The following is a 6,806-nucleotide window of genomic DNA, read 5'->3' on the forward strand; positions in this document are numbered from 1 at the left end:
AGAATTGATGCCCCCCTATATAACCCCCCCCCCCCCCCCACACACACACACACACACACACACACACAGGAAGTGCCTTAGGTTTTTTCACCAGTATCTAAAGGTGATGGTCACTGTGGAGAGTCTCTCCACATTTCTCTTCAAGGAAGAAAGAAGATATGCTACATACCCTGATCAAAGATCACTGAATCTAAGGGGTTAGCTATCAGATCCATCATAAACAGTCAATGAACTAAAAAGATGGTACCTGAGCCTTGGGAAGCAATTACGAGGTTTTGCCTGTAATGCGGTTTCTTTTAAGCGCTGGACCCTGGGATCTGGACCCTTGGAATACCAAACCCTAATGGCGCTCCATGCAGGGTGCTCTACAGGTCCAAGGCCGTGGCCCCTCTAAAACAAGGGGACCCAGTCCTTGAAGGTCGTCAAGACAAAGCTCGCCATGATGGGTGAAGATTGGATTCCTGTTTCAAAACAGAATCCTGTGGCAGGACAGGTGAGTCCTATTTAAAATATTTACACATACAGCAAACCTTGAAGGTAAAAATTGCTGGCATAATTGAGATTGTCAATATTTTATGCACTGTTCCCTTTAAAAAGATAACAGAGACCGAGTGCCATGTGAGTCTCTGCATGAAACTATGGATGATAAGCCTAGGCAAAATACATCCTGTTAAGCATTATTTTTGTGCTTGTTTTTCTGACACACTATTTCCACCCTGTGCTGATAAACCTGATAGGTATCAGCTGTGACAAACCAATGTGTGCATGAGACTGTGGATGTTAAGCTATGCAAAGTACATCTTGTTGAAAGATCTCGCTTTTCCTTAGGGATTAAATGTGCCATTTATATCAATTGTGATTATATGAGCTTGTGCAGTTGTGGGATTGATGCAAAGTTTGTTTAAAACATTATGTCTTTGCCTACTGTTATCACACACTTTTTTTTGCCCAGGGCTGATCATCTGAAAGGTATCAGCTGTGACAAACAAGATTCAGCCTAAGCTGCTCTCACCTCATTTGTTTGTTGTGTTCGCCCTGGCGCATAGGTGTCCGCATGTTCATCTCCTGCCTTGTCCACGTGTCTATGGCGTAGGCCTATTTGCGCACGCGGGAATCTTCGCCTATTAGTACAGACGTACGTTGCTTGGTGGGCGTGTTCTAACGCAATTGGCGTGCACATGGAAGCCACGTATCATGCCGCACATGCATAAATTGGTGCATCCAGCAAGGAACTATCTTCAACACACTAGCCTCTGTTACAAGCTAAAAGGGACACAGAGCAGCAGCAGCTGTGTTGCGTGAGTCACTTTGGGTTTATGTCACTGGCACAAACAGGTCCTGTATTTAGAAAAATATATACAAAGTATATTCCCTGCGCCAAAATTTGGGTATCCAATAGGTGTATATAGGGGTGAAATAAATAAGCAATATATAGATGTAAAAAATATATACTAAATGAATAGGCAGCTGCTGTAGGAATGAGAAAAAATGTCAAAGGAATGGTCTTATAAAAAGGCCAAAATACAGCGCTTGCTAATAAATAAATTACAGTTTCCCAATATGAATTAAACTTGTGCTATAAAGTGCCAATGTGACTCAATAAATACCCCATGAATGATTAAATCATATTAAGTAGCATAAAATTAGATATATTCCGTATTAAAAAGCATAAAAAGTGGCAGTGGATCATAATCCTTAGGAAGGATATAAAATATATAAAAGTCCAACAATATATAATGACTTATTGCTCAGAAAATTAATGTCCTCAATCAAAGTGATTATTCCCAAAAGTGCACGTGCTCTAGCTTGATTGTTCAAAATGTTGATTCCTTGTCCCAAGTATAAATGTATAAGGTGGGTCACTTACCAGATGGCGTGGGTCTTATGTGTCGTATGACACTAAGACCATTCAAGCTTGGTGGCCCCCTGGGCCAAATGGCTTCCCCTTTTAGGTGGTCCTGTAGGCTAGTAATGGCTCCTCTGGACTCCGGGATATATCGGTCAGATATGGTGGGAAGGAGAAAAGAAAGGGCTCCAAATAGCGTAATAAGGTCTTTAAAAGGTTTTATTACCCATACATCGGGTTCAGGAAGGATAAGATCAAATACACGCTATCCCTGGTGGTCAGCGGTGCGGGCTGCACGTCCTCCTCACGGAATCACGGGCTAACTTCTGGCTTGCGTTCCAACTAGGGTAGCGTAATGACGTTATGCGGTCCAAACTGACGCGTTTCGTCACTTCCGGTGACGTCTGCTTGCTACAAAACTGAGGCACTTCCTGTGTGGGAGGGGTTATATAGGGGGCATCAATTCTGATTGGTTGCCAGTGTCCTTCACCTTGAGGTGGCTATATAACCCATATGTTATGATTTATGGCTCTGTGTCCCATGATGTACTTCAAGAAATGGATTTTACAGGTAAGTCTGTATTAAAAAATCAATTTTTTACACTTTTTTTGGTGAATGGGTAAATGGGTAGGGGTACAATGTGCCTTATACTCATTCACATAGGGGGATCTAGGGGCTTCCAGATTCCGATAAGACCCCCTCCTGCAGACCCCCACAACCACAATCCAGGGTTGTGGGGAAGACGCCCTTATCCCCATCCACAGGGGGACAAGGTGCTTTGGGGTGGGGGGGCACAGCCTTCCCCACCTCAAAGCACACCCTCTATGTTGAGGGATTTTGGCCTGGTATGGTTCTGGGGGGATGCTTGCTCGTCCTCTCCCTTCTCTTTAGAGTCTGGTATAATTTGGGGGGGGGGCATGTTTTTTTTTCTGACTGTTCTATTGCCGGCATTCTTTTGTTTACATTTCAGCTGTCAATGGGGAAGCCATTTGTTGTGAAGGACACGGCGGCTGGCTTCCCGGCCCGCTTCTTAACAACCAGCTATTCTTCACACAGAATTAGAATCTGTCGAACATTTTTCGACTGATCTCAATTAAAATCTTTTTGAAAATTTGGAGTTTGTTAGAAAATGAATGAACTAAATGAATTTAATCTAAATTCATTACCATTTCATTTGGAGATTCAGATACATTCGAATCTTTGAATAATCAAAAATTCGTCCAAATTTACATTCAGACCAAAACGAATTGCACATGTCTAGCAACTATTATGAGGGTAAAACAATCTAAGGCTAGAGGGAAGTAAAACTATCTTGCATAGGAATTGTGAAATGAATAGAGACATTAACAATTGGGTGGAAGCGGTTTGGTTGTTGTGAATAAATTATGTTTCAGAGCTACTTTGTGGCGAGCAATAGTTAATAGTCATGAGCATAGAGTAAGGTTATACAATGCTAAGTAATAATAGCCATAAACCTCTTGTTATTTAAAAATATATTTTATTTGCAATATATTAAACATTGACAGGTACAGCTTAGAAAAGATAATTCACAATATGTGGTCATGGAAATGCACATATTACATTTTGCATAACTCTGTTGTATCTGTGCATTGTACTTACTTTGTGCTGCCCTAGGTGGATTGTTTGTTTTGTATGTAAAATCTTTAAAATTCAATAAGAACAATTATTTTGAATTATTTTTCTATTGTTCCCTTTACGAATGAGCTACTAATAGGTGTTCTAAGACATTTCTATGTATTTATTGCAAGTATGGGCTTCAATACTTAGCTTTTAGGTGAGCAGTCAGTCAAAGTGAACATCTTCATTCTCCCAAAATAATCTACACATACACTGTTTAAAGGCCCAGCAATCTATTTTTCATGAAATTGTTTTTACTGTGTTTTTCTATTTCCTTGTGTAGCCAAGTGAGAAAATCGCTACCAGCATAGTTAAGGCTGAAGTACTGTTCCTTTAAGTTGCTGTTTGTTCTGAGGTTCTCCTGAAGAGTGACGCATTGGATTATGGGGATATGTGGTCCGGTGGAGGATGAAGACTGTGTGGAATAGATAGATGGAACTATACTCCCAGGGAGAAGGCGGGTCCCGCAGGGGATTGTGGGGATGTCTATAAATAAGGGGCAGGGTCAGAGATTCGCTCTATTGCCTCGGGGACCGCGTGTGAAGTGGACAAAGCCAGAGACCTGCTGCAGGACACAGAGGGAGTGAGACGGAGGCCTAGTGCGGAGACACTGGCGGAAGGTGGCGGATGTCACTGCGGAGTGATTGAGCCAGGGTGACAACCCCTGCGAGAGGTAGCGGACGCTGCGGAGGAGTGACTGGCCCAGTGCGGAGGACTGCTGGAGAGAAGTACTCAGGAATTGGGTGAGAAATATTCCATTGTAGTGGGTACAGCAGCTCATGGACACAGAGAAAGGGTCTGTGACGCAGTATAATTACAGTGAGAGCTAGGCGATAGCGGAGCGGTTGCCACGGGACACTACTGAGTCGGCCTAGTGCATGGTGAACCAAGAGACCACCTCTACATATGTACAGCGTATCATACTGTTTATTTTAGACAGAGCCTGGATACAAGTACCCCTTTCCCCTTTGGTTTACAAATATCATTCTTGGAATGATTTGAGCTCCTACTGCCGGCGAAGACCAGCAAGGCCTTGCTCAGGAGGAGACTCACCTAATTCAGGGACAAAGGGGGCCCCCTATGGGTGATAGAGTGCACTCTGTCAGGTTACATTTGTCATTAAAGTATATTCCATTGAGAGATTATTGTGCAGCTGAACTAGTTAGATCTGACTGTTTATTCATAGTTAATATAGAGTCGGATATTTGATTTGTCACTCTCACACTTTTATAAGCAGTATTGCGTTATTCTTGCAATTATATTCAAGAGTTTCTTCAGTTAGATATCATTATATCTATTTGTTTCTTTATAATTGAAATAAGAGATTCTGAGTTTTGGGTTGCTCTGCACTTATTGGGACTTCAAGACTCAGAATTTCACTCTGGTTCTAGACTGTCATAATTCCTGTTGTGTTGAAACTGTATTTGTTCTTTTTTCATTTAAAGTCAGTAAAACTGATATACCTATATCTAGGTGTCATTGTTGTGTTTTCCCAAATTATCATGTCAGAACCCATTGTGTCAAGCGGGTTGGAGGTGCCTCAGGGTCAAGGAAGTGAGGAGGAAAGGAACGTACTCAGCAGCCACAGTAGGGGGCGTGCTACACTTGTAACATCCTCTGTAATGTTCTAAATCTCTCATTTTCCACTCACTTCTGTTTGTTTGGAATGAGTAGTGTACATTATTTGCAGTCATGTGCACTCCTCTATGCACATGCACATTCCAAATCCCTTAGCCCGTATTCCTTCTCAGGAGTGAACAACAGAGGGGGGCTACATTCCTACATACAGTGGGACCATGGAGAACAAACGTAGCCACCCTCTAACAGGAAGTCAGATCAGAACAGAAAATGAATTTTAACATTTGGAGTAGGCTGAGAGCAATAGAGGAGACTTTTTTAAGCTTGTAATACATACTTAAATTGAGTTTTTAAAACCAGAGTTTAGTGTCTCTCTAAAAGGGTTGTAAAAATCAGACATTAAATATGAACAAAGAATATCCCTCTAAAAAAAAAAAAAAAAAGTGGTCTGGTGTGCTAAACTACAATTGTGACAATGGTGCTTCCCACAAACAATAAAAAATTGTGACTGTGAAATGCCCCTAAGAGGTGTAATGAAAACCAATAAATATGATAACACAATTGTGACGAGACCCTTGCTCGCTCGCTTCCGCTCTCCCGACACTCCTCTGTTTCTAGTGAGTCAGCTTGCAGATCGCAACGTCTGATGGTTCAGTCAACCAAGGATCCGGGATCCGAACTACAGCTATGTGCCCTCCGGAATCCATTAGAACAAACACCAAGCAGGCTGTATGTAAGTTCAAACAGGAAGACAATTTATTGGAAGAACACAGCACACTTTTATACAGAATTTGGAACATCCTGCCCCCAACAACCGCTTTCCCATTGGTCAATTGCACAGTACCTGCAGTTCCCCTTCAGGTCCTCCTAAGCCATGCAAATGAGGACTTGAAAATGAGTCCGCAGGGATTGGTCCAGCTTGGATAGCTTGACCAGAAGGACTGTTATGTGTAATGAGACAGAAGCCCCAGGGGACAATTATTGTACACAATAGCCAGACACAGAACAATGGTTCCCTAACGAGCCCCCAATACACATTACTCTGAGTGTCAATACATCCCTTAGCAGACAACAGGTGAGTTCATTAGCACACTTGATAATAGGTGAATGGAAAGCCACCTCAGACAAAAGCAACATTGCTAGACAGCCCGTCTCCACATTGAACTTCCTGGAATGACCATATTAGGAGTTGCACTTCCTGTGCCTTACAGTGTATAGGAATAAGGTAGATTTCCATATTTCCTGAGAGATATTGGTAATGCATATACTGTCCCATTTGAAGTAGTCCAAACCATATTCTCAGTGTTCACCACCCTCTTGGTCACCCTGCATCCATAACAGATGCAGGGTGACTTAAACATAAGAGGACCCCATAAGGCTGGGCATGGTGCCCCCCAACCTCTCTAAAGGAATTTGGAGTCCACAACTCCCATGCCCAAAGTGACTCCCGTCACATTTCTCCCCTTTCGGCAGGAGACTAACACAGAAGGAGACCCTAAACGGGTTTACTTCGAAGTTAGTCCATAGTTCCAGTCCTCCAATGTCTGCACCCACAAAGTACCCCAAACAAATTGTCCGGGACAGAACATCACTCACCCAGCCAACCTCTGCCACTCTTGTAGAACATCCCCGCCGTGGGGAAAAAGCATGAACTGGCCTTTCTCCCAGGATTCCTTTCAGCTGCTGGAGAGAGGAAAGGGGGGATGGGCTCACTTCCTTATGTGACAGTATTCACCGTCACTGG

The sequence above is a fragment of the Pelophylax lessonae genome (assembly GCF_965119305.1).
Source record: "Pelophylax lessonae genome assembly, chromosome: 1".
Lineage (NCBI taxonomy): Eukaryota > Metazoa > Chordata > Amphibia > Anura > Ranidae > Pelophylax > Pelophylax lessonae.